Source organism: Pongo abelii, chromosome 19, assembly GCF_028885655.2.
Source record: "Pongo abelii isolate AG06213 chromosome 19, NHGRI_mPonAbe1-v2.0_pri, whole genome shotgun sequence".
NCBI lineage: Eukaryota > Metazoa > Chordata > Mammalia > Primates > Hominidae > Pongo > Pongo abelii.
In genome coordinates this window covers 10,121,679-10,146,968 of record NC_072004.2, presented here as the reverse complement: position 1 = coordinate 10,146,968, position 25,290 = coordinate 10,121,679, and the positions used below count along the sequence as shown (strand labels likewise).

Genomic DNA, 25,290 nt, shown 5'->3' with positions numbered 1-25,290 from the left:
GAAGATTTGGAGAGAAAGACATGGTACCAGGACAGGCCCAGGGGCTGGACAGGTCAGTGGTTGGAGGGTTTAATAGTGTCCAGGAATTCCTGTGGCCTGTACTTTGCTTGAGTGGAGAGAAGAAATTAGGGACCTGGGGAATGCTGTAAGGCATCTACAAAACTTCCCAGAGCTTTTGGGAAATAATTCTGGGGGACAATGGGATTGGAATGCAAACAAAATAGAGCTTTCTTTGAACTAGATGGTATTCTTAGAATCCAGGATCTGGCTGGATAATCTGGACTTCTGGGTTACTAACAGAATATGACACTGTTTGCTAGCAAAACTAGAATGGCTGCTGAGGGTCACCCTTAAACTTGATTTCCTTTACTCTACCCTTTGTTCTCCCATTTTGGGTTCATGCAGTTGTGCTGCAGGAGTTGATAAGGAGTGTCTGTGGGAGAGAGTGGGCTGTGCTATGGATAATTAAGGAATGATGTTTTATCTATTGCCATGTAACAAGCCACCCCAAGATTTAGTGTTTCAAAACAACAATTTATTATTATCTGGCATGGTTTTGTGGATTGACAGGGCTCAGCTGGGTGGTTCTTCTGCTGGTGTGTCTCAGTGTCATGCAGTTGCAATCAGATGGTGGCTGGGGCAGAGTCTTGGAGGCTCAACTAGACTGCAGCCTCCAAAATGTCATCTTCACTCACCTGTCTGGTGCTTTGATGTTCTTCCATGTGGCGCCTTTCTCCATGTAGTGTTTCATTCTCCAGGGCCTTTCCACATGGCCTTTCTCTTCAGCAGGGTGGTTGGAGTTATGTGGTAGCTGGCTTCTAAGAATGCAAAGGCATACATTGCCAGGCCCTCTTATGGCCTAGGCCCAGAACTGGCATATCGTTTCTGCCACATTCTACTGGGAAAGTAGTCACAGGATCTGTCCAGAGTCAATTTGGAAGGGAGATGGGTACAGGTGTGGTTACAAGGGAGGCATGGTTCATCCAGGGCCGTATTGCAGACTGGCTCCCTCAGAAGGCTAGGGAGAACATACATGGGACAGATGATCCATTAGTGGGGAGGTAGTGCCAGGCCAGACTGATGAGAGAGAGAACCCCAAGAGGGAGGTAAAATGCAGAGACTTGGCAGTTCTACCTCTATTGCAATCCTTGGAGGGTTTTTTTTTTTTTTTTTTTTTTTTTGACTCTGGAGGTTTCTTTCTAAAGGCCACACGATAAATGATGCAGCTGGAATTTGAAATCAGATTTGCTTGGCTCTGGGCCTGTCCACTAAGCCATTGACATACCAGTCCAGCTTTTTTTAGGCCAGGGCTGTTCAGTGCTGGTGATTCATAGACAGTGGATCTGAACTCCCTGACATCTAATAGATGTTTGCTATATTACACAAATTGATTTTAATACAGAGCCTTTTCCTTTCTTTCTGCAACATGAAAATCACCCAAAATGAGTGTGACCTTGTCTGTCATGCTAGTATTTTTCAGACAGTCATCAACTCTGTTCACAAAAGGTGTAATTAGGGCTTGTGGCTCGGAGGGGTGGGTAATTGTGACTTAAAAGACCAGCGTGCTTTCTGACATCTTCACTAAATCACCCTCCTCCTTGGTATGGGGGCTGTGGCCAGTATTTGTAGCTCCTGGTGTTAGAAAATGACCTTTGGCCCACCACTCTGTCAGCCTCAGCTCAGAAGGAACCACCTCCTTTGTTATACTTGTGTGCTGGACTGGTCAGTGGCTACCCCACAGGACTTTAAAGCAATGAGCAAGGCTTATGGATTGAGTGGATTCAGGGCATTTTCACAAAAGTTCCCTTAGCAACAAGTCGGCGGGGATCCCTGACATCTGTTCACCACTCTGTGGATCCCTGATGTCTGTTACCACCTAGAAACATGAATGAGAGGCTGACCTTCACACACTCTTCTCAGTCTGCAAAAGCCCAGCTTTTTTCTGACGGTGTAGTAGACCTTGTCTGTGAACACGGATACTGATCCCCACTTCGCTGGTGAAAGAAAATGTTTTTGGTAAACCAGGAAGCCTTGCGTACATGTAAGGTATTTTGACTATTATCAGTCCAGCCCAGGGGACTGTGCTGTCTTATTACTCACAGCAGCAAGGCGACACATGACAGGCTTTCTAACAAAATGTCAGGAGGGATTCCTCTGTACTTAAATGCAAAATTAGTATATTTCTGTGTCTCCCTGCTATGGCGAGGCTTCTGGGGTGGTGTTTATGCCTATGGCGAGAAGAAGAAGTGGCGGCTGGCAGATCTCTCTGGCTTTTCCTTGACTGACCAGAACATGTTGTGACATTGTGAAAGTTTAGTTTCAGTAGGTATATGAACTGTGAGAAGTTTTTGAGAAGTCTTAAGAGGACCCACCCACCTCCTTTCTTCACGCTTTCTGTCTTCCCTACCATCTTTAAGAATTTGTTTTTAGTTTAACTTCCTATTTCTCTGTCTACTACTCTTCTTGAGCTTGGAGCTGGTATTCAGATTCAGCCCCTAGGTACTCAAATTTCACATGTCAAAACTAAACTCATCATCTCTCTCCTCTTTTTTTTTTTTTTGAGATGGAGTCTTGTTCTGTTGCCTAGGCTGGAGCGCAATGGCGCGATCTCGGCTCACTACAACCTCCACCTCCTGGGTTCAAGTGATTCTCCTGCCTCAGCCTCCTGAGTAGCTGTGATTACAGGCTTCCACCACCATGCCTGGCTAATTTTTGTATTTTTAGTAGAGATGGGGTTTCACCAGGTTGGCCAGGCTGGTCTCGAACTCCTGACTTCGTGATTCACCCACCTCAGCCTCCCAAAGTGCTGGGATTACAGGCGTGAGCCATCGTGCCCAGCCCTTTCTCCTCTCCTTACTGCCTTCTTTTTTTTTTTTTTTTTTTTTTTTTTGAGACAGGGTCTTGCTCTGTTGCCCAGGCTGGAGTACAGTGGCATGATCATAGCTCACTGCTGCCTTGACTTCCTGGGCTCAAATGATCCTCCAAGTAGCTTGGATTATAGGCACCTGCCACCACGCCTGGCTAATTTTTGTGTTTTTTGTAGAGACAGGGTTTCACCATGTTTCTCAGACTGGTCTCAAACTCTTGGGCTCAAGTGATCCTCCCACCTTGGCCTCCCAAAGTGCTGAGATTACAGGCACGAGCCACCGTGCCCAGCCTCTTCACTGCCTTCTTCTATTCCCAGCCTTTAAACCAAGCTTGTGGAACATGTGGCCCAGGATGGCCTTTGAATGTGGCCCAACACAGATTTGTAAACTTTCTTTTTTGAGACGGAGTTTTGCTCTCGTTGCCCAGGCTGGAGTCCAATGGTGTGATCTCGGCTCACTGCAACCTCTGCCTCCTGGGTTCAAGCGATCCTCCTACCTCAGCCTCCTGGGTAGCTGGGATTACAGGCATGCGCCACCATGCCTGGCTAATTTTGTATTTTTAGTAGAGATGGGATTTCTCCATGTTGGTCAGGCTGGTCTTGAACTTCCCACCTCAGGTGATCCACCTGCCTTGGCCTCCCAAAGTGCTGGGATTACAGGTGTGAACCACCGTGCCCGGCCTTAAGTTTGTAAACTTTCTTAAAACATGAGGGTTTTTTTTTGTGTGTGTGTGTGTGAGATATATATTTTTTAGCTCATCAGCTATAGTTAGCATTAGTGTATTTTATGTGAGGCCCAATACAATTTTTCTTCTTCCAGTGTGGCCCAGGGAAGCCAAAAGATTGGACACCCCTGCTCTAAACTTTAGTGAATGTCACCACCATCCGTCCACCAACTCCCCTGATATCTCTCCCCTTACCTTTCCTTTCCTGTTCAGTAGGTTAGCAAGCCTCATCCCTTCCCTTCTTCCTTAGAAGCATTTCTTTTTTTTTTTTTGAGACAGAGTCTTGCTCTGTCGCTCAGGCTGGAGTGTAATGGCACGATCTCGGCTCACTGCAACCTCTATCTCCTGGGTTCAAGCGATTCTCCTGCCTCAGCCTCCTGAGTAGCTGGAATTACAGGCACGCGCCACCACGCCCGGCTATTTTTTGTATTTTTAGTAGAGACGGGGTTTCACCATGTTGGTCAGGCTGGGCTCAAACTCCTGACCTTGTGATCCGCCCGCCTTGGCCTTCCAAAGTGCTGGGATTACAGGCATGAGCCACCGCGCCCGGCCAGAAACATTTCTTAAAACCTTCTCCTTCTTAACTTTCATTGGCAGATCTTTTCTGTAAAAGGCCAGGAAACATTTTAGGCTTTGTGGGCTACGAGGCATAACTGAGTTACGGCTGCCTCGGTGTGATCTGTAGTGCGCCAGAGGCAGTGACAAGCAGTGAGAGCACCCCATATGGTCTCTGTCACAACTAATCCACTCTGCTGCTGTAGTGCAAAAGCAGCCAGAGATAATCCGAAACCAATGGGTGTGCCTGTGTTCCAATAAAACTTTATTTATGGACTGAAATTTGAATTTGTTATAATTTTCATGGGCCGTGAAGTAATATTCTTCTTCTGATTTGTTTTCAACTTTTTTTTTTTTTTTTTTTTGGGAGTTGGAGTCTTGCTCTGCTGCCCAGGCTGGAGTGCAGTGGTGTGATCTCAGCTCACTGCAGCCTCCACCTCCTGGGTTCAAACCATTTTCATGCCTCAGCCTCCCAAGTAGTTGGGACTATAGGCACATGCCACCACAGCCGGCTAATTTTTGTATTTTTAGTAGAGATAGGGTTTTCGCCATGTTGGCCAGGCTGGTCTCCAACTCCTGACCTTAAGTGATCCACCCACCTTGGCCTCCCAAAGTGAGCCACTGTGCCCAGCCAGCCATGTGACTATTTGGGGGAAAATAATTTGAGGCTGAGGGGGACTGCAGATGCACATAACCCTGAGTAGAGGAGTGTGTTTGATAAACCTGGGAGAGCCAGAATATTCCAGAATGGTTAGAGTGGCAAGTAGCAGGGGAGGGGTTGGGGATGTGCGGGGGAAAGAGAGAGAACCTGGGGAGTTGGGTCATTTTCTAAATGCAGTGGAAAAGCCTTTGGTTTGATTGAAGCGGGTGGCATCTTCGGATGTGTTCTGGAAAGCTCTTCTAGACTGTAGGGTGGAGAATGGATTTGAAGAAAACAGGGAGGGGAAGCGAGGAGACCAGTGGGGAAGCTCAGAGCAGGGTGATGGAAGTGGAGATGGTGAGAGGTGGGTGGATTTGGAATGTATTTTGCAGAGTGTCAACAGATCTTGCTGGTGGGTTGATCGGAGGGAGTAAGGGAACCTCAGGGGGTCTCACTTCTTGCAGGTCACTTGTAATGCACTTTTTCCCTTTTGTATTTTCCCCATCTGTCCATCCTTTATTCTGCCACTAGAAATCTCTTCCCAAAAAAAGGAGGTAAAAGGCAAATACAAATTTGGAAAAAGTTCCTTAATGTAGAAAGTGCTTTTATAAATAAAAAAAAAACAACAAAACCCAAAACAAAGAGGAACATATCAGTATAAGAATGGGCAAGGAACTTGGATAGACACTTCATAATAAAACATATACAGGCTGGGCACGGGGGCTCATGCCTATAATCCCAGCACTTTGCGAGGTTAAGGCGCGCAGATTGCTTGAGCCCAGGAGTTCAAGACCAGCCTGGGCAACATGGAGAAACCCAAATTTTTTCTCTACAAATACAAAAAAATTAGCTGGGTGTGATGGTGCATGCCTGTAGCCCCAGCTACTCAGGAGGCTCAGGTGGGAGGATCACTTGAACCCAGGAGGTCAAAGCTGCAGTGAGCCAAGACTGCACCACTGAACTCTAGCCTGAGCGAAAGAGTGAGACTCTGTCTCTTAAAACAAATGAACACACACACACACAAAACCATATAAAAAGTCCTCAACTATTTAGTCTCACCAGTGATCAAATAATTGCAAATTTAATTAAAAAATAGCTTGAGGACAGAAATATGTAAAAAAAAAATGGTATTGGCAGGGTGTAAGGAAATGGTCCTGAGCTTCCTGAAGGACCATTTGGCACTATACCTCCAAAACGTTAATAAGTACATGTTCTCTGTCCCAGCAATTCCGCTTCTAGAAATTTTTTCTCAGGGAGCATCTGATATATCAGGCAAGCTGTAAATATCAGCGTATATTATATCACAGCCTCTGATAGCACAAGATGAACGACAACCTCAATGTACACCAGAAGGAACTAGTTAAAATCAGGTTTACCTGTGCTTAGCACAAGGTCAGAACATGCGGAAGGGGTTCAGTAACTATATTGAAATGGATTTTTTTTTTTCTTGAGGTGGAGTCTTGCTCTGTCGCCCAGGCTGGAGTGCAGTGGCACGATCTCGGCTCACTGCAGCCTCTGCCTCCTGGGTGCAAGTAATTCCCCTGCCTCCGCCTCCTGAGTAGCTGGGATTACGGGTGCCCACCACCATGTCTGGCTAATTTTTCTATTTTTAGTGGAGATGGGTTTCACCGTGTTGGCCAGGCAGGTCTCGAACTCCTGACCTCAAGTAATCTACTTGCCTCGGCCTCCCAAAGTGCTGGGATGAAACTGAATTTTAAAAATAAAAATGTTGGTTAATGATGCTAAATGTCTTTGTGGAGCTAGCATAGTTTCTCCTCATAGTGAGGCAAAAAGAGATGGTGTGTCCAGAAATGAATTACTTTTCAAAAGTGGGAACTGTGTGTACCAAACATTCTGTAAGTATCCTTTTGTGGGAAGAATAGGTAGAAGGAATACATGCTGGCCTGGGACCACATTCTTATAAATATCCTCAATAACAGCAAATCTTTTGAGGGGTGGATTTGATTTTTTTTTGGAAACAGCCGAAATTCATTCAAAGCCAAGTCTGGTGTGTCTGTTCATGTGACTGTCTGTCTGTCACCTTGTGGCAAATAGGATTTAAGGCAGCTTACCAAAAAGCATACGGTACAAAAGATAAAAGCATAAACACATGAGGAAATCTGTGGAAAAGAAAAAATCAGATGACTCCGGAGTGAAGTTTGATGAGCAAAGAGAGTAACTGAGTTAAGTAATGCTGTTCAGGGCTAAAAAAGAGGTCCTACCTTAAAGTAATGATGAATTTGAGCAGTGGATGAGGAGTAACAGAAATATTCTGAAAAAGGTAGCATTGTGGGAGTGTGTGCTATATGGGTCAGGATGGGTTATGATGTGCCACCGTTTAACAATCTCAGTGGTAAAGCAACATGGGTTTGCTTTTTGCTCATGTTGTAAGTCTATTGTGAGTTGTTTGAAGCCGCAAGACCTCCAGGACCCAGGATGATGGAGCACCCAGTGTGTGGAATCCTCAGGGACTGTGTTAAACAGCACATGGTTCTTAAAGCTTTTGCCCAGGAATGACACATGACACTTCTGCTGGTATTTTATTGTCTAAAGCACAGCCACACCTAACTTTAAGACAGTGAAAAAATACAATCCTGCCGTGTGCTTGGAAGGAGAAAAGGAGCAAGCTGAATCTAGGTAGATGGCCCTGTTGACCACCGCATGGGTAACCGCTCATGCGGACACCCCAGTTCCTGTCTGTTTCAGTTTCAGCGTTTTATCATCACACCTAGAGAGTGCTTCTCAAACTGAATTCAGTGCTGCTACAGCAAAGTGGTTTCTGCTTTTTTTTTTTGGAGACAGAATCTTGCTCTGTCGCTCGGGCTGGAGTGCAGTGGCACAGTCCTGGCTCACTGCAACCTCTGCCTCCCGGGTTCAAGTGATTCTCCTGCCTCAGCCTCCTGAGTAGCTGGGATTACAGGCACGCCACCACACCCAGCTAATTTTGTATTTTTAGTAGAGATGGGGTTTCACCATGTTAGCCAGGCTGGTCTTGAACCCTTGACCTCAGGTGTTCCGCCCGCCTCGGCCTCCCAAAGTGCTGATATTAAGGCATGAGCCACCGCGCCTGGCCCAAAGTGGTTTCTTAAAATGAATTCCCTGGATCTTGTTGAATACAAATTCTGACTCAGGAGGCCTGGGATGGGGCCTGCGGTCCATGTGCATGTCTGACAAGCTTCCAAGAGATTCTGCAGAGTCCACAGTGCACACTTCAGCAGGTGCCATTAGCTCCTGAGAGCCATGGCTACTTTTTCAAATTGGCCTCCTCCCTCCCACAAGCTATCCTAGCATCTTGTACACTGCTGGGCACACTAGTAGATACTTGGTCTATACTTTTTTGAACAAATGTGGTCATTTTCTTTCTTTTTTTTTCTTTTCTTTTTTTTTTTTTTTCAGTTGGAGTCTTGCTCTGTCGCCAGCGATTCTCCTGCCTCAGCCTGCTCAGTAGCTGGGACTACAGGTGCGCGCCACCACGACCGGCTAATTTTTGTATTTTTAGTAGAGACAGGGTTTCACCATGTTGGTCAAGATGATCTCGATCTCTTGACCTCATGATCTGCCCTCCTCAGCCTCCCAAAGTACTGAGATGACAGGCGTGAGCCGCCATGCCTGGCAAAATATGGTCATTTTCTAATACCAGACTCCCTGTGTTTTTTTTGTGTGTGTGTGTGTGGTTAGTACATCTGTCACAACCTTGGTTCAACAAAAATACGTTTTTCTATTTGAGCAATTACTATAAGTCGTGGTTCCTTCAGGGCTCAGCAGATACAATCAAAGTCTGGTGCTGAGGTTGGTGGCTCTTCTACAGGGAGCCCTTGGTATGTGCTCTCCCCTCCAGGGTGACTTGGGCAGGTGACCTCTTTCAGGAGACTGCAGGTTCACACTTAAGGTTTTCTGTTGAAACCATCCAGACATTTAAGATTCTTCATTTTTTCTCAGATGCCTCAATTCCTCCTCCCTTCTCATTTGCTTGTCAGATGCACAGATAACTCTAGGGTTAGTCAACAAAAAGCTAATTAAGTTGTAAAAATTCTTTAGAGATGCTATTTTAAAAATTCCACAGAAATGAGTCCTTGTCCTAATTCAGTCATGAGAGAAGATCCTTATTTTAGCAGTGGCTCATGGAAGAGTGTCATTGAGCCATTTTTTAAAATTTTTTATATAATTAGAAATAGAAATAAGAAAACTTAACTTTGAATTATTTAGTTTAAGTCTGCTGCTCTCATTTAGCAAGTGTTTTATTGATAAATAGCTACAAACATTCATTGTGCATGGAGGGAAAATACAACCATGTTGAGTGGTAGTTGGTAATCAAGGACGTGCATAAAACAAATCTTATCTGGAGTTTGGTCTAATATATCCTTTGTTTTTTGTTTTGTTTGAGACAGTGTCTTGCTCTGTTCCCCCAGGCTGCCATGCAGTGGAGTAATCTCCACCTGCCAGGCTCAAGCCATCCTTCTACCTCAGCCTCCTGAGTAGCTGGGACCACAGGGGCATACCACCATGCCTAGCTAATTTATTTTTTTGGAGATACAGAGTCATGCTATGTTGCCCGGGCTGGCCTCAAACTCCTGGGCTCAAGCTACATAGGTTTGCTTTTTGCTCATGTTGTAAGTCTATTGTGAGTTGGTTTGAAGCCGCAAGACCTCCAGGACCCAGGATGATGGAGCACCCAGTGTGTGGAATCCTCAGGGACTGTGTTAAACAGCACATGGTTCTTAAAGCTTTTGCCCAGGAATGACACATGACACTTCTGCTGGTATTTTATTGTCTAAAGCACAGCCACACCTAACTTTAAGACAGTGAAAAAATACAATCCTGCCGTGTGCTTGGAAGGAGAAAAGGAGCAAGCTGAATCTAGGTAGATGGCCCTGTTGACCACCGAATGGGTAACCGCTCATGCGGACACCCCAGTTCCTGTCTGTTTCAGTTTCAGTGTTTTATCATTGCACCTAGAGCGGTGCTTCTCAAACTGAATTCAGTGCTGCTACAGCAAAGTGGTTTCTGCTTTTTTTTTTTGGAGACAGAATCTTGCTCTGTCGCTCGGGCTGGAGTGCAGTGGCACAGTCCTGGCTCACTGCAACCTCTGCCTACCGGGTTCAAGTGATCCTCCTGCCTCTGCCTCTCAAAGTGTTGAGATTATAGGCATGAGCCACTGTGCCCAACCCAGTCTAATATTTTCATATTATAAAGAAGGCTTTGGGCCGGGCACGGTGGCTCACACCTGTAATCCCAGCATTTTGAGAGGCTGAGGTGGGTGGATTACCTGAGGTCAGCAGTTTGAGACCAGCCTGGCCAGTGTGGTGAAACCCCGTCCCTACTAAAAATACAAAAAAAATTAGCCCGGCTTGGTGGCACGTGCCTATAATCCCAGCTACTCAGGAGGCTGAGGGAGGAGAATTCCTTGAACCCAGGAGGTGGAGGTTGCAGTGAGCCACCGAGATCGCACCACTGCACTCCAGCCTAGGCAACAGAGTGAGACTCGGTCTCAAAAAAAAAAAAAAAAGGCTTCGAATACGTGGGGCCTGGCTTCTGGTGTAGGGACATCAGAGCCTAGCTGTACAATATCACTATACGTGGTGTGAGATCTGTGCTTCTCCAACATGAATGAGTGTGCATATCACTCGAGGCTCTTGTTAAAATGCAGACTCTGGCTAGGTGCGGTGGCTCACGTCTGGAATCCCAGCACTTTGGGAGGCCGAGGCGGGCGGATCACAAGATCAGGAGATTGAGACCATCCTGGCTAACACAGTGAAACCCCGTCTCTACTAAAAAAAAAAAAAAAAAAAACAAAAAATTAGCGGGGCGTGGTGGGTGCCTGTGGTCCCAGCTACTCGGGAGGCTGAGGCAGGAGAATGGCGTGAACCCTGGAGGCGGAGCTTGCAGTGAGCCGAGAATGCACCGCTGCACTCCAGCCTGGGCATCAGAGCGAGACTCCATCTCCAAAAAAAAAAAAAAAAAAAAAAAACCAGACTCTGATTTAGTAGGTCTGAAGTGTGGAAACCTGAATCTGAAAGAAAAAACCAAACTCTCTGCTCACACTCCACACTGTTTTTCCACACTCGCACAGCACCAGACACATCTGTGACTCGATTGGGGGTGGCGAGTGTTTTCCCACACACCAGGCAGTTCTTCAATGGACACCAGCTCGGCCTCTTATATTTCTATTGGGTTGTGACATCGTCTTCCTGGCATTGAAGTCAGATCCTACAGGCTAAGAGTGCAGTCCCACAAGAGTGCCCCCACTTCATATGTCAAGTAGTGTCACTTATATTTCTGATTGACCGGCTATAAATTGGGGTTCCCACTGCTCCCTGCTTGGGTTTGATTAATTTCCTAGGATGGCTCACAAAACTTGGGGAAACACGTTTACTGGTTTACTATAAAGGATACAGATGAACAGCCAGAGGAAGGGGTGCATTCTGCAAGTTGAAGAATTTTTCTAAGTTTCCCAAGACTGCTCTGAGGGCCAGGAGAACCTGGGAGAAGAGCTTGGCACCTTGTACACACTCCGTAAGTGGAGTTCATATTTCTGCATGCTCTAGTGATCATAGTTGAATGCTGGGGGCTGCCTGTTCAATGCCAGGGCATATGGGGGTAGGGATGTGCAGCTTCCGTGCCTTCTCTGGACTCTCCTAGCATCTCCATGTATTCAGCAACCCAGACGCTTATCAAATCTTGTTCAAGAGTTTTTATAGGCTGGGCAGGGTGGTTCATGCCTGTAATCTCAGCACTTTGGGAGGCCGAGGCAGATAGATCACCTGAGGTCAGGAGTTCAAGAGCAGCCTGGCCAACATACAAAACCCCATCTCTACTAAAAATACAAAAATGAGCCTGGTGTGGTGGCACACGCCTGTAGTCTCAGCTACTCAGGTGGCTGAGACAGGAGAGTTGCTTGAACCCGGGAGGTGGAGGTTGCGGTGAGCCGAGATCACACCACTGCACTCCAGCCTGAGTGAGACACCGCAACACTCCATCTCAAAAAAAAAACGGAGTTTTTATAGAGCTTGGACTCCAGCCTCCCGTGGCCCCCCTTTTCCTGGAGGTCAGCAGGTGGGGCTCAAAAATCCCAACCCTCTAATCCTCTAATACCTTGTTCCTGGTGACCAGCCCCAACCTGGACTATCTGAGGGCCCCCACCCTAAGTCACCTTATTAGCATCCACTGAAGTGTGATCAAATGAGCTCATTATGAATAACAAACAACATTCCTATCAGGAAATTCCAAGGGTATGAGGAGCTATGTGGCAGGACCTGGGGACAAGGACCAAATATATTTCATATTACACCACACTGAGATTCTGCATTTCCCGCCAGCTCCCAGGTGATGCCACTGCTTCTAGTCTGCCGGCCACAATTTGAGTAGCAAGGCGTTTGAATACCCTTAGGGGTTTTCAGTTTGTCTGCAAGACATGTTAAATCCTGGAATTAGATTGGATTTAGTTTACTTTCATTCTTTCTCTTTAAAAGTGGATTATATGAGGCTACGCAGGGTCATGGAAAGAACACAGGTTTTGGAATTAGACCTCTGTGAATATATTTAATCCGAGGACAGAGATATGGTGGCTGGTGTTCCTGTTTGACCAGAGGGGTTTCCTTGAACACGAGGTGGAGGTGGGCCTCAGAGAGGCTTTCCTGGGGCCAGTGCCAGGAGCCTGGCTAAGGAGGAGGTGCAGGATTCAGCCGCTGGAAAGGCGGGGGGTCAGGGTCTGGACTGCAGTATGAACCAGGACGATGGAGAGGCAGCCAGGGATGGTCTTGCTAGATGCCAACAGTGTTAGGAGAAGCATATGCAACGGGGACATGGTCTCTACATCTTCAGACAGTTTATCAGCTCCAAGGGGATAACTGGTTGTTTTGTGTGGTTTCGTTTGTGAACTGGAATGTGAGCCCTGCAGCTACTCCCAGTATGGACAGCTTAGACAACAACATCCAAGGGTCGGGCAGAAACCCCTTGGGAGGTGGGGGCAGCAGAGTGCTTGGCAAGAGGGTGGCAGGTCTGCGTACGTGGCAGGTCTGCGTACAAATCCCAGCTCAGCCCCTGCTACCCGTGTGAGAGCCCAGGCAAGTTGCAGAATCTTTTTTTTTTTTTTTTTTTTGAGACGGAGTCTCGCTCTGTTGCCCAGGCTGGAGTGCAGTGGCACAATCTCAGCTCACTGCAAGCTCCGCCTCCTGGGTTCACGCCATTCTCCTGCCTCAGCCTCCCGAGTAGCTGGGACTACAGGCACTCGCCACCACGCCCGGCTAATTTTTTGTATTTTGTTTAGTAGAGACAGGGTTTCACCGTGTTAGCCAGGATGGTCTCGATCTCCTGACCTCAGGATCCGCCTGTTTCGGCCTCCCAAAGTGCTGGGATTACAGGCATAAGCCACCGCGCCCGGCCAGTTGCAGAATCTTTCTAAGTCTCCTAGGGCTCCTCTGAGGATCAGGAGAGCCTGGTAGAAGAGCTTTGGCACCTTGTACACACACACTCTGTAAGTGGAGTTTACCTTCCTGTATGCTCTGTTGATCATAGTTAGATGCTGATAGCTGCCTGTTAACTGGAGTTTCATTGGGGCACACAGGGCGGATGCTGTTGGGGAAGTAGGGCGACCCTTTTCCAAGGGCCTCTCTGAGGTCATACTGCAAGACTGTCTGGTGCAGCATTATCGATGAGGCACAAATCACTTGTGAGTCTTATGAAATGCAGATTTGGATTCAGTAGGTCTGGGGTGGGGCCTGAGATTCTGCATCTCCAGCATGTTCCCGTGGGATGTTGCTGGTATTGGGATAACACTTGGGGAGTTGCATACAAGATGGTATAGCATTTTCCAGAGGGTTTTCGGGGCGTAGGTCCTACAAGTGAAAACAAGGGAAGCTGCAGCATCTGGCCATTGCTACTTTATTTGAAACTGCTACATAATGGTTGCTGCTGCTCAGCCTGGGCTAATTAGTCTTAACTGCTTCTTACCTGGGTTTGATGGGCCTCCGGCTGCCTGGGCACTCCCAGAAGAGACTCTTTTTGTAATGAGGAAAAGGCTATTTATTGGGAGAGGTAAAACTCAGGAGGCTGCTGAAGGACTTAAGCATTCGTTTTCGTCTTTTGCCTGTTCTTGGGGCAAAGGAAAGGTTTGTTTCAAGGGGCTGGATGGAAAATCTCTTCTTAAAGTGTTGCTGTGGAGCTCAGAATCTAATCCTGGGCCCGTGTTGTAGGGCTCTACACTACAGATGGTGGTGGTGCCACAAAGCCGGTGTCTCCTGCAGCCCCTAGATGGAACTCACGGGTCCTTGCTCTCGGAGACTTAGTCTGGATTTCTGCAGTGTGCCCTAACAGGAGTGGCTGTCCATTTTATCCCCCTGGTGATGTCCATCTGTCACAGGGTGAACCCCAAAATTGGGGCTGAGCCTGGGAGGCCACGTGGGTTCTCGGCTTCACACAGGAAATAATTCAAGAGTTAGCTGACAAAGTAAAAGCAAGTTTATTAAAAAGTAAGGGAATAAGGCCGGGTGCGGTGGCTCATGCCTGTAATCCCAGCAGTTTGGGAGGCCGAGGCGTGTGGATCACCTGAGGTCAGGAGTGCAAGATCAGCCTGGCCAACATGGTGAAACCCCATCTCTACTCAATATGCAAAAATTAGCCGAGCGTGGTGATGGGCACCTGTAATGCCAGCTACTCGAGAGGCTGAGGCAGGAGAATCGCTTGAACCCAGGAGGTGGAGGTTGCAGTGAGTCGAGATCGTGCCATTGCACTCCAGCCTGGGTGACAAAAGTGAAACTCCAGCACACACACCACAAGTAAGGGAATAAAAGGATGGCTACCGCTTAGTTAGCAGTATGGGCTGCTTGACTGACTATACTTATTGTTATTTCTTGATTATATGCTAAACAAGGGGGAGATTATTCATGAGATTTCTGGGAAAGGGGTAGGGAGCTCTGGGAACTGAGGGTTCCTTCCCCTTTCAGACCATATAGGGTAACTTCCAGTCATTGCCATGGCATTTGCAAACTGTCCTGGTGCTGGTGGGAGTGTCATTTAGCACGCCAATGTGTTATAATTACCCCATAATGAGCAGTGAGGATGACCAGCGGTAGCTCTGGCTGCCATCTTGGTTTTGGTGGGTTTTGGCCGGCTCCTTTACTGGATCCTGTTTGATCAACGGGGTCTTTGTGACCTGTACCTTGTAAAACAAGTCCTGTCAAATTCCTATCTCATATCCTCCAAAGTGATGGTGCGGTGATTTTTGTAGCCAGTTTGATCACGGAACTCTGCTGCTTAACATTTTTCATAGGTTCTTCATTGCCTTTACAATATAACATGCCTTAGCCTTGTTTACAAGCCCTTCATGACCCAATCCCTGTCTACCTCCCGAGCTGCATTTTAGCTATTTATTCACGTGCATAATATTATCAGAACCACATGGAACTACCTGATTCTTGGGTACAGTTTTGCTTTCTTTTGCTTCTGTGCCCTGTGCATGCTGTTCCTGTTCCTCGAAGTAACCCTCCTCCCCCATCCTCTTTTTTACCCTTACTCCCTTTTCTTTCTGTTTGACAGCTCTATTGAGATATATCCCCATTCTATTCTATTCTATTCTATTCTTTTTTTTCTGAGGTGGAGTCTCGCTTTGTCACCCAGGCTGGAGTGCAGTGGCTCAATCTCAGCTCACTGCAATCTCCACCTCCTGGGTTCAAGCGATTCCCCTGCCTCAGCCTCCCGAGTAGCTGGGTTATAGGCATGCACCACCACACCCAGCTAATTTTTTGTATTGTAGTAGAGACAGGGTTTCACTGTGTTAGCCGGGATGGTCTTGATCTCCTGACCTCGTGATCCGCCTGCCTTGGCCTCCCAAGGCTGGGATTACAGTCGTGAGCCACCGTGCCCCACCCCCCCGACCCCACCACCCTCATTCTTGTTCTAGACCCCTTAACACTTACCCTACTGGGTTGGAATTTTATTGCCACCCACTACATTGTGGAATCCTTGAGCTCAAGGATTGGGTCTCTGATCTTTTACGCCTTTAGTGTCGTTGTACAACCAGGCGAAGGCACTTGATAAGAAAACAAAAGGTTATAGTTCCCTCATGTTGACTTTGGTGCCAATGAATACAAGATTCTGAGTTTGCTGCCCATGATAGTTACTTGGCTTCACGTGGGGAAAAAAGTAACAATAAGGAGTTACAATAAAATAAATACAAAACAATAAAAATCCCATGCAGGCATCTTACACATGCATAGGATAGGTAACAAGATTGATTGGGGAACAGAGTGTGTGTGACTCAAATAGAACATCCCTGCTGCAGGGCAAATAACTCAGATTCCATGAAGTCATTGTATATATAGGGCAGCAAACCATTATTATTTCGTGCTGGAGAGAAAAACAGGCGTTGAAGAAATCGGCCTCCCTTGGGATTGATTTGATTACTGGGTGACTACTCCTAGGATGGGGGTGTTCTCGATTTGTGGGCATCTTGGCAGGCAGTTTGGTGCAGTGGTGATGAGCGTGGTGTTTAGAGCTGATCAGATCTGGGTTTGCATGCTGGCTGTATGAGACTTTGGGCATATTATTTACCTTAACTTCTACCTCAGTTTCCATAGCTTTTTTTTTTTTTTTGAGGCAGAGTTTTGCTCTGTCCCTCCAGGCTGGAGTGGTCTCGGCTCACTGCAACCTCCGCCTCTCGGGTTCAAGCGATTCTCCTGTCTCAGCCTCCCAAGTAGCTGGGATTACAGGCACCCACTACCATGCCCGGCTAATTTTTATATTTTTAATAGAGATGGGGTTTCCTCCATGTTGGCCAGGCTGGTCTCGAACTCCTGACCTCAGGTGATCCACCTGCCTTGGCCTCCCAGAGTGCTGCGATCACAGCCATGAGCCACCACGCCCAGCCGTTAGTTTCCATATCGTTAAGTGGGAATAATAAGGCCTACATCAGAGGATTGTTGTGAAAGTTACAATTGTTTTCCTTCACGTAAATGCTCCACTGAGAGCTTGACATCAGTGCTCAGTATTTGCTGATGGTCACTGCCATATTACGTATTTTGCATCCATTGCTCAGAATGCTCGTCATTACTATTTGCCTTCTTTATTAATAAAAGAAACCTGCTCTCTTGGAGCATCCTTCCCAACCTCTTGGTCACCATTTTGGGTGGGGATCTTGTCTTTCTGACCCCTGGCCACTGTCATCTTGAGTCAGTTTCCATCTTGGTTCTGTTTGTCTGGTTTTAGCGCTATCATTGAAGACATCTTTGTCCAAGGAAGTCACAGCCCTTCTGTGGATCTTTGAGTTTGTTATAGTGTATTTGGACCACAAACATAAACCAAAAATTCATATTCATAGTCTCAGTCTCCTCCTATCCAGATCCTCCCTGCATATGATAAAATGTGACCAAGAATCTTAAGAGGTTAAGGGGATTGAAGGGGAGGGGAATCTTAGATAAGGTGACAGATAAACCATCATGGAAACACGGAGTTTTCTGCAACAGATTGCATCCAGGATCTCCTCAAATATCTCCCTGCTTGGTATAAGGGAAAATACTCTCCTCTCATTTGGTGTCACAGGACCTATGAATTTTTTTTTTGTTGTTGAGACGGAGTATCGTTTATGTTGCCCAGGCTGGAGTGCAATGGCGCGATCTCTGCTCACTGCAACATCTGCCTCCCAGGTTCAAGCAATTCTCATGCCTCAGCCTCCAGAGTAGTTGGGATTGCAGGCATGCACCACCACGCCTGGCTAATTTTGTATTTTTATTAGAGACCGAGTTTCTCCATGTTGGTCAGGCTGGTCTTGAACTCCCGACCTCAGGTGATCTGCCCTCCTTGGCCTCCCAGACTGCTGGGATTACAGGCATGAGCCACCACGCCTGGCCAGATGTTTTCAAGTTGATGTGTCTTGTGACATGGCAGAGGGGACATTGGTTCCCTCTTTCAGCCAACTACAGTTTTTGAGCTCTATCTGTGCCCCAGCACCTGTCTGGCCTGGCCGTATAATCGCATCCTCCAAGATGGTGGTTGTGGGGCTCTCTCTGCTCACCTTTTTTCTCTAATTCCCTCTGTTAACCAGCGAACAAAGAGAAGCCCTCCGCTGTCTGCCATGACAGCCCACACAGGGAAGAGGGCAGAGATCTTCCTGTTTCTGATGACTTCTTGCTTTGAAAAGAGGAGGCAATTTTTGCTTGTCAGCAAAAAAAAAAAAAAAAAGGGGTGGTGGGGGAGGGAGGGGAGTTGGTGGTGAAGCTCTTTCAAAGATTGGCCTGTCCCTCTAGCCAGATTACTAATGCATGCTGATTAGAATGTGTGCTAGGAGAGACAGAGAGACAGTGAGCTGGGGTTTAAGGATGTTCACAGGAGAGGTATGAGACAGGCTCCGTGTATGGTTTTCTGGAGCCCTGTGGTGGGTGTGGCTGTCAGATCCTGATAGGGTTTAGAATTTCAGATGGGCTTCTTCTGCCTCACCTGGGAGAAAATAGCCAGAGTGGACATGAAGCCGGACTCCTTCCTCATCTATGCAGAGTCCTCTATGTCGAGTCATTCAGAGAGTGTGGGGGTGGGGGCGGCCGGTTTGGGAGATGTTGGTAATGGACTTGCCAAGGCATTGCCAAGCACTCCACGGGCACCACAGAACCATCTCTGGCCTAAGCCCTTCGTCCTGGTCCAAGAAGCCAGCGATACTTCTTGGCATTGCCGAATGGAGAGGCAGGGGAGCTGAGCTTGCCTGGAATCCCCCATCTCCCAGCCCTGGTGCTTGCTTCAGGGGCCTGGATAAAGCAGCTGCTCGTTCTGCTACATACACTCCCAGGGGACTGTGACTCAAGCTCTGGATCACTCCCTCCAGGAATCCCTCTGGCTCTATGGGACCCAGTTTGAAAACCCAGTGTTATGTGATGCTAAATGCTGACATTCCTTCCCTGCTTTGCTCTCGGAGGTGCCTAATGGCGCCAGCGCTGACCTAATGCGGCCCGTGTTCTGGTTTGTTTCTGAATTGCGTGTTGAGGTGGTTGGGGGGCTTTGTTACTCTGGGTGGTTGGTCTGCTTTATTATTAGTCTTGGGGAAATGATTTCTCTGAGAAGCAGTAGAAGGTGTAAATTATGCTTCACTGCAAATCATCAAGACTATATATATATTCAGCTACAGCTGCAAGTCTCTTGCAAATGAGGACTGATGTAAGATGCAGCCAAGTTGGAAAGGGTTACGGTGCAGACAGGCAGCTGACGTGATTGATAATCATGCAGTCACCTGTACTTGGCTTTCTATGGCTTGTGGTCTGGGGAGAAGAGCAGCAGTCATGCTTAGAGGCTATACTCCATCTGAGAAGGCTGGAGGGCAGCAGTGAGAAGGTAACACCTCCATAGGAGCAGACACAGTCTCCATTAACCTGGTCCTTAGTAAATATCTCTTGTGTTTCTACCGAACCAGGGACCCCACACATGGCATCAGCAGCATCCTCTCCACACCTGATCTCCACTGGCTCCCCATTGCTTGAAGTCAAGACACTCCTCATCTGGCCCTTGCACAAATATGGACCCTGTACAAACTGCATCTGGCCTCACTCCCTCTCCACCCTCCTTACTTTCCCTCTCCTGGGGAGCGGGAAGCACCCTGACACCTCTGTGCCTTTGTTCGGCTGCAGCTTCTGTCTAGAGGCCCTTCTCATCCCTGTCGAGGGCATGATGATCTTTATCAAGATCCGGCCCATGGACCCCTTCGTCTGTGTGGCCTTTGCTCTCCCCCAGGCAGAGTTCTTTCTTCTGCTGGCTTGCATGGGGATCTCCTGCTGGGATGGCACCAACCACATGGGACTGCGATGCCTTATTTATTTGACTGTTTCCTCCATTACACTCTGAGCTCTGCAGGGCCAGGAAAGCCACTTCCTAAACTTTTGTAACTACTCTGGTCTGGCATGGTGCTTGGCGTCTCTGAAGTCTGGCTCAGTAAGTATTTGATGACTGGATGGGTGAATCAAAGAGGATAAAGGGAGAGCTTGCCTTAAGAACTGGGGATATCTTGTCTGATTTTGGCTCACGGCTTAACCAGCTTGGGGTCACAGATGGCCAAGGTTGGAAGGAGTATAGCCAGGTCATCTTGGAGTGCTGACCATTAAGGGAAGGCCACTGGCTCCTGGAGAACAAGGCCATTGAGCCCCAGGCCAGGACTCCCAGGATTGGCAAGTGAAAGGCAGCTGGATGCTTGGAGTGGTCCTCTCTCCTCATCTCCTTCTCAGTAGGGCTGCTGCGGGGACAGCTGGGTGTAGCTGAGGGCCCTGGGTTTTAACTGCGGTTCCTTCCAACACCCCTTCCACAGAGTTATCGGCTCTTTGGCCTTGCAATGTTCATGTAAGATCTCTGACCTTCAGTTTCTTCAGCTGTCAAAAGGGTGGTGACACCCATTCTGCTGCCCATTCAGGGTGACTAGAAGGATTTTGAGGGTGACTGGAAGGATTTTGAAGGTGATGGTGGCTGTGTACGGGATTTGAAGTTTACGGGTGATGAATGCAAGCGCTGCTAAGGGACACTGTGCAGGGAGGAGAGTGGGGGGGAGTCTCTCCCCAGCTCTTGCACCCAGCTGTCCCGACTCAACCAGGTGGCTTGGTCTAACCCCTCACCTCTCTGCTGTGGTCATCCTTTCTCCTCTGGCCTCTTTGAAGTTGCTTCTGAGGCCTCCTCCTAAGACCTCCTCCTCTGTCCTCTGCTATCCGATTAGGAAAGCTGTTGGAATTCTCGGCCCAGACAAGCTTTAATCGTTTGCAGTAAGAGCTCTGTTGCCTCCTTCATCCTTCCCTGCGTTCAGTTAAGCCCCTCTAAGGCTCGAGGTGTGTTCTCAACCCTGGGATATAGCTGAGAATGAGATGGAGTGGACAGGACTCAGGGGTCCCTAGGATCAGAGGGCTCATTGTCCATGGGGAACCAGACCTAGTGATAAGGGGGATGTGCTCAGCACAGTGAGGGACCCCAGGGGTTAGTCGGGGCTATGGGAGTGCTCAAGGATACCATGGGCTGAGTTTGGATCCACTCCCCACTCATATTTGAAGTCCCAACCCCTAGTGCCTCAGAATGTGACTGCATGTGGAGAAACAGTCTTTAAAGAGGTAAGTTAAAATGCATGGCCAGCTGTAGTAGCTCATGCCTGTAATCCTAACCCTTTGGGAGGCCAAGACAGGAGGATCACTTAAGGCCAGGAGTTCAAGACAAGCCTGGGCAACATGGTGAGACCTTGGCTCTACAAAGTACAAATAAAAAGAAAAAGAATTTTTGACTACGCTGTTTTAGGTCAAGGAAAATAACTAACTAACTAACTAAATAAAATGCGGTCATTAGGGTGGGCCCTCATCCTGTATGACTGGTGTCCTTGCAAGAAAGGGAAGTGAGGACACAGATACACACAGAGGGAAAACCGTGTGAAGACATAGGGAGAAGACGGCTGTTTGTAAGCCAGTGGGGAGAAGCCTTACAAGCAACCTTGAGCTTGGATTTCCAGCTTCTAGAACTGTGAGGAAATAAATTTCAGTGGTTTAAGCCACCCAGTCTATGATTCTTTTTTGTGGCAGCCCCAGCAAACTCACACAGGCCCCTTAGCCTGGGCTTGGGTAGGCAACCTATTTACATAGTTCCACTTGGGATCAAAACCTTGAAAAAACATAGGGACCTAGGGACAGTTTGCCTGTCCCACTTTTCTTCCTAACGTGTATTCCTAGCTAAAGGGTTATATAGTTCACTTCTTTACCTTATTATCCTTAGAATGTGAACTCCAGGCCGGGCATGGTGGCTCATGCCCATAATCCCAACACTTTGGGAGGCCGAGGCAGGAGCATCACTTGAGCCCAGGATTTTGAGACCAGCCTGGGCAACATAGTGAGACCCCCATCTCTACAAAAAATAAAAAAATTAGCCAGGCGTGGTGGCATGCACCTGTGGTCCCAGCTACTTGGAAGTCTAATGCGGGAGGATCGCTTGAGTCTGGGAGGCCGAGGCTGCAGTGAGCCGTGATTGTGCCACTGCACTCCAGCCTGGGTGACAGAGTGAGACCCTGTCTCAGAGAAAGGAATGTGAGCCGCATGAGGGCAGAGCTGCATCAGGACAAAGCCCTTGGAGGCACTGGCACGTGTCTTTTGGAAGAATTCTGTCTGAACCAAGGGCCTGAAGTCAAATTCCTCACTCTGGGCCTCAATCCAGAATTTTTTAATTTTTTTATTTTTTTTGAGATGGAGCCTCGCTCTGCCACCCAGGCTGGAGTGCGGTGGCGCGATCTCGGCTCACTGCAAGCTCTGCCTCCCGGGTTCACGCCATTCTCCTGCCTCAGCCTCCCGAGTAGCTGGGACTACAGGCGCCCACCACCGTACAGACGGGGTTTCACTGTGTTAGCCAGGATGGTCTCCATCTCCTGACCTCATGATCTGCCTGTCTCAGCCTCCCAGAGTGCTGGGATTACAGGCGTGAACTACTGCGCCCGGCCAGAATTTTTAATTAAAATAGCTGGTTTTCTGCATCCGGGTGTCTGTTTGGTACTCATCCTGCAAGGTGACTTGCTGTTGGTTCTACAGACTGCATCCCCTGTATCCCTCTAATCTCTACTCAGTCCCCAAATGTGATTAACTTGTTAAAAATCAGAGAAGAAAGGTTCCTTTATTAGCTTTTGTTTACACTGGGTGGATTGAGCCACAGACTATATTACACTAAGTCCTAGCAGCCTATGAGTTTGCACGTTGTCACCCTCCAGAGGGTTCACTTAATGAGGCCGGGGATTCCATCATTACAGTGTCCCAAATGCCTATGACAGTGCCTGGCTCAGGGTTGGGCACTTACTCGTGTTATTCACTTATTCATATGTGGGAATGAACAGTTCAGCCAGTATAAAGGACAGGTAAGTACACACCGAGGGTTTTCCAGGGAGAGATCAGCTGGTTTTTCTGTGAAGATGTCAGCTTCATCCCTCCACCGTGTCCCTGTGCCCATGGTTCTGTTCCCTTTCCAGGCTGCTGCTGCTGGTTCTTTCTTTGGGTCTGCAGCCAACCCCCGCCCCCATGAAGGGTAAACCCAGCATCATGTTACCTCCTCAGTGTAAGAGGAGAGAGGGACTCTTTTTTTTTTGAGACGGAGTCTCGCTCTGTCGCCCAGGCTGGAGTGCAGTGGCTCGATCTCGGCTCACTGCAAGCTCTGCCTCCTGGGTTCACGCCATTCTCTTGCCTCAGCCTCCAGAGTAGCTGGGACTACAGGCGCCCCCCTGCCACGCCTGGCTAATTTTTTTGTATTTTTAGTAGAGACAGGGTTTCACCGTGTTAGCCAGGATGGTCTCGATCTCCTGACCTCGTGATCCGCCCATCTCGGCCTCCCAAAGTGCTGGGATTACAGGCGTGAGCCACCGCGCCTGGCTGAGAGAGGGTCTCTTTTTATACCTCAGAGCTCCTTGGGTCCCTGATTTCGGGAAACTCATGACTTACCTAGGAATCATTCCTCCTTCTCTTCATTTTTTTTCTCTCCCTCCTCCCCGCCTCCCCTTGTACTTTAAAAAAAAGTTGTGTTAAAATTCACATAACATAAAATTCACCATTTTAATGTTTAGTGGCATTTAGTACATTCACAGTGTTATACAACCATCACCATTATCCAGTTCCAGAAGAGTTTCATCATCCCCAAAAGTAACCCATACTCATTAAGCAGCCACTCCCCATTCTCCTCCCTTCACCCGCCCCCAGCATCAGGCAACCACTAATCTGTTTTCTGGTTCTATGCATCTGCCTATTCTAGGTGTTTCATAGAAATGGAATCAGAATGGGTGGACTTCGTGTTTGGTTTATTTCCGTTGACATGATGTCTTCAGGGTTCATTTGCGTAGTAACGTATCAGTACTTCATTCCTTTTCATGACTGAATAATACTCCATTGTATGGATATACCACGTTTGTTTATCCATCCATCAGTTGATGGACACTTGGCTGGTTCCCGTGTTTTGGCTGTTGTGAATAACACCATCCACTTCTTTTTCTGGTCTTTAGTTCTGCCTCCAGATGCTGAATCTTTAGTCTTTTGTTGAGACTGCATGGGTTACTGGCAATGGAAAAGGCACTTGAGAAATAAGAAGGTAGGCAGTGAGTGGCTCTGGCTACAAAGTGCTTCATTAAAATCTGTCAAGCCTTAGTTTGCTCATTTCCTAAATGGGTGTAAAATTCCCTGCCTTGCTTACTCAGCCCTGCAGAATGTTGTAAGAGGCGCAAGTCATAGAATGTGAGGTTAAGCCCTTCCTAAGCTATAAAGTCAGATGTCAAGTGATAGTTCTGTATGTTCCTCATTTTTTCTTTGATTGTCTCCCTTTGTTTCTTTTTTTCTTCTTCTTCTTTTTGTAATCTGCTTCCTCATTTCTCCTTTTGCTAATTGCTGCATCTGAATTCTGTTTTCCTTTCTTCTTTCTTCTGCTTTCAGCTGGCCTGGGGGCAAAGTTGAGAGCAATACAGAGTGTTATGCACAGTGCTGTGCTGGAGGTGAACAAGATGATTGGCTGCCCCCTGGGCAATCCTTGGGCAGGGCCGGACATGCGGCAGAGGAAGGAGGTTAGCTGCACTGGCTGGTGGGTGATGAGGTGAAGTCAGCCGGGACTGGACGGGAGGAGTGGAATGAGGGCTGCCGTGGCAGGCCATCCTATCTGGCTTAGATTTAGAGACTTCGTTTACACATAGCTTTGAGGTCTTTTGCAGTCCAGGAAGTAGATATTAGAATCCAAACAATTAGATATTAGAATCCAAACAAGTAGGTATTAGAATCCAAGCAAGCAGACCCGAGGGACACTTAGGGGAATGCAGCAGATGGAGGTGTACGCTTTTCTTAGTATGTTGCTTTTGCGAATGCTAGATCATCCGCTGTCCTGTGTGTGCTGTTTTCCCAGCTGAACTTGAAGCGTCTTGAAGACAAAAGTGATGACAGTCTTTTATTTTTGTGCTTGCTCCTGGTGCCCCTCAGAGAGTTCTGAACTTAAGTGGCATTTGCTGTATGTGTTGAAACGTCACTTGTTTAGTCCTATAGCGGTTACAGAGGGCTTTCATGCAGGATTTCTCATGTAATCTTATCAACAGCCTGGCGAGGTGGATTCCATTTCTCAGATAAAGGTAAGGCTCAGAGAGGTCAAAGAACTTGCTCAGGACACACAGCCAATCAGAGGTTTCAACACTGCTTAGGACCAGCATTCTTCACTGCTTCACCCGTCCTTTACAAGGACTGCCTGGTTTTTATGGCAGATAAGAAGCATGTGGCTGTGATTATTTAGGGAGATGGGAAATGAATCCTTATGCAATTGGATCTTGTTCATTTTCGAGATTTTTTCCCCCTAGCGTCTTAGAATTTTCAAGTCCCAAAGAAGTTCTGTAAAAGTTGCAGGTGGTCTTTCCTATTACTCAAGCACTGTAGATTCCTTTTGTCTCAACAAACTTCAGAGACGCTTCAAGGAAAGCCGATTTCCTGCTAAATTGATGTGTTCCTCATTTGTTACCAGAAGACCTGATTTAAGGAGCTATTCTTGGTGACAGGCAGGGAGCCAGCTGTGAATGG

At 47.6% G+C, this 25,290-nt stretch overlaps 1 protein-coding gene across 1 annotated transcript in view; it reads left to right on the top strand.

Moving 5' to 3' along the window:
* Positions 1–25,290, top strand: part of GAS7 (growth arrest specific 7) — a 281,536-nt gene that overhangs the window by 4,568 nt on the left and 251,678 nt on the right. The gene's annotated exons all lie outside the window — the stretch shown is intronic.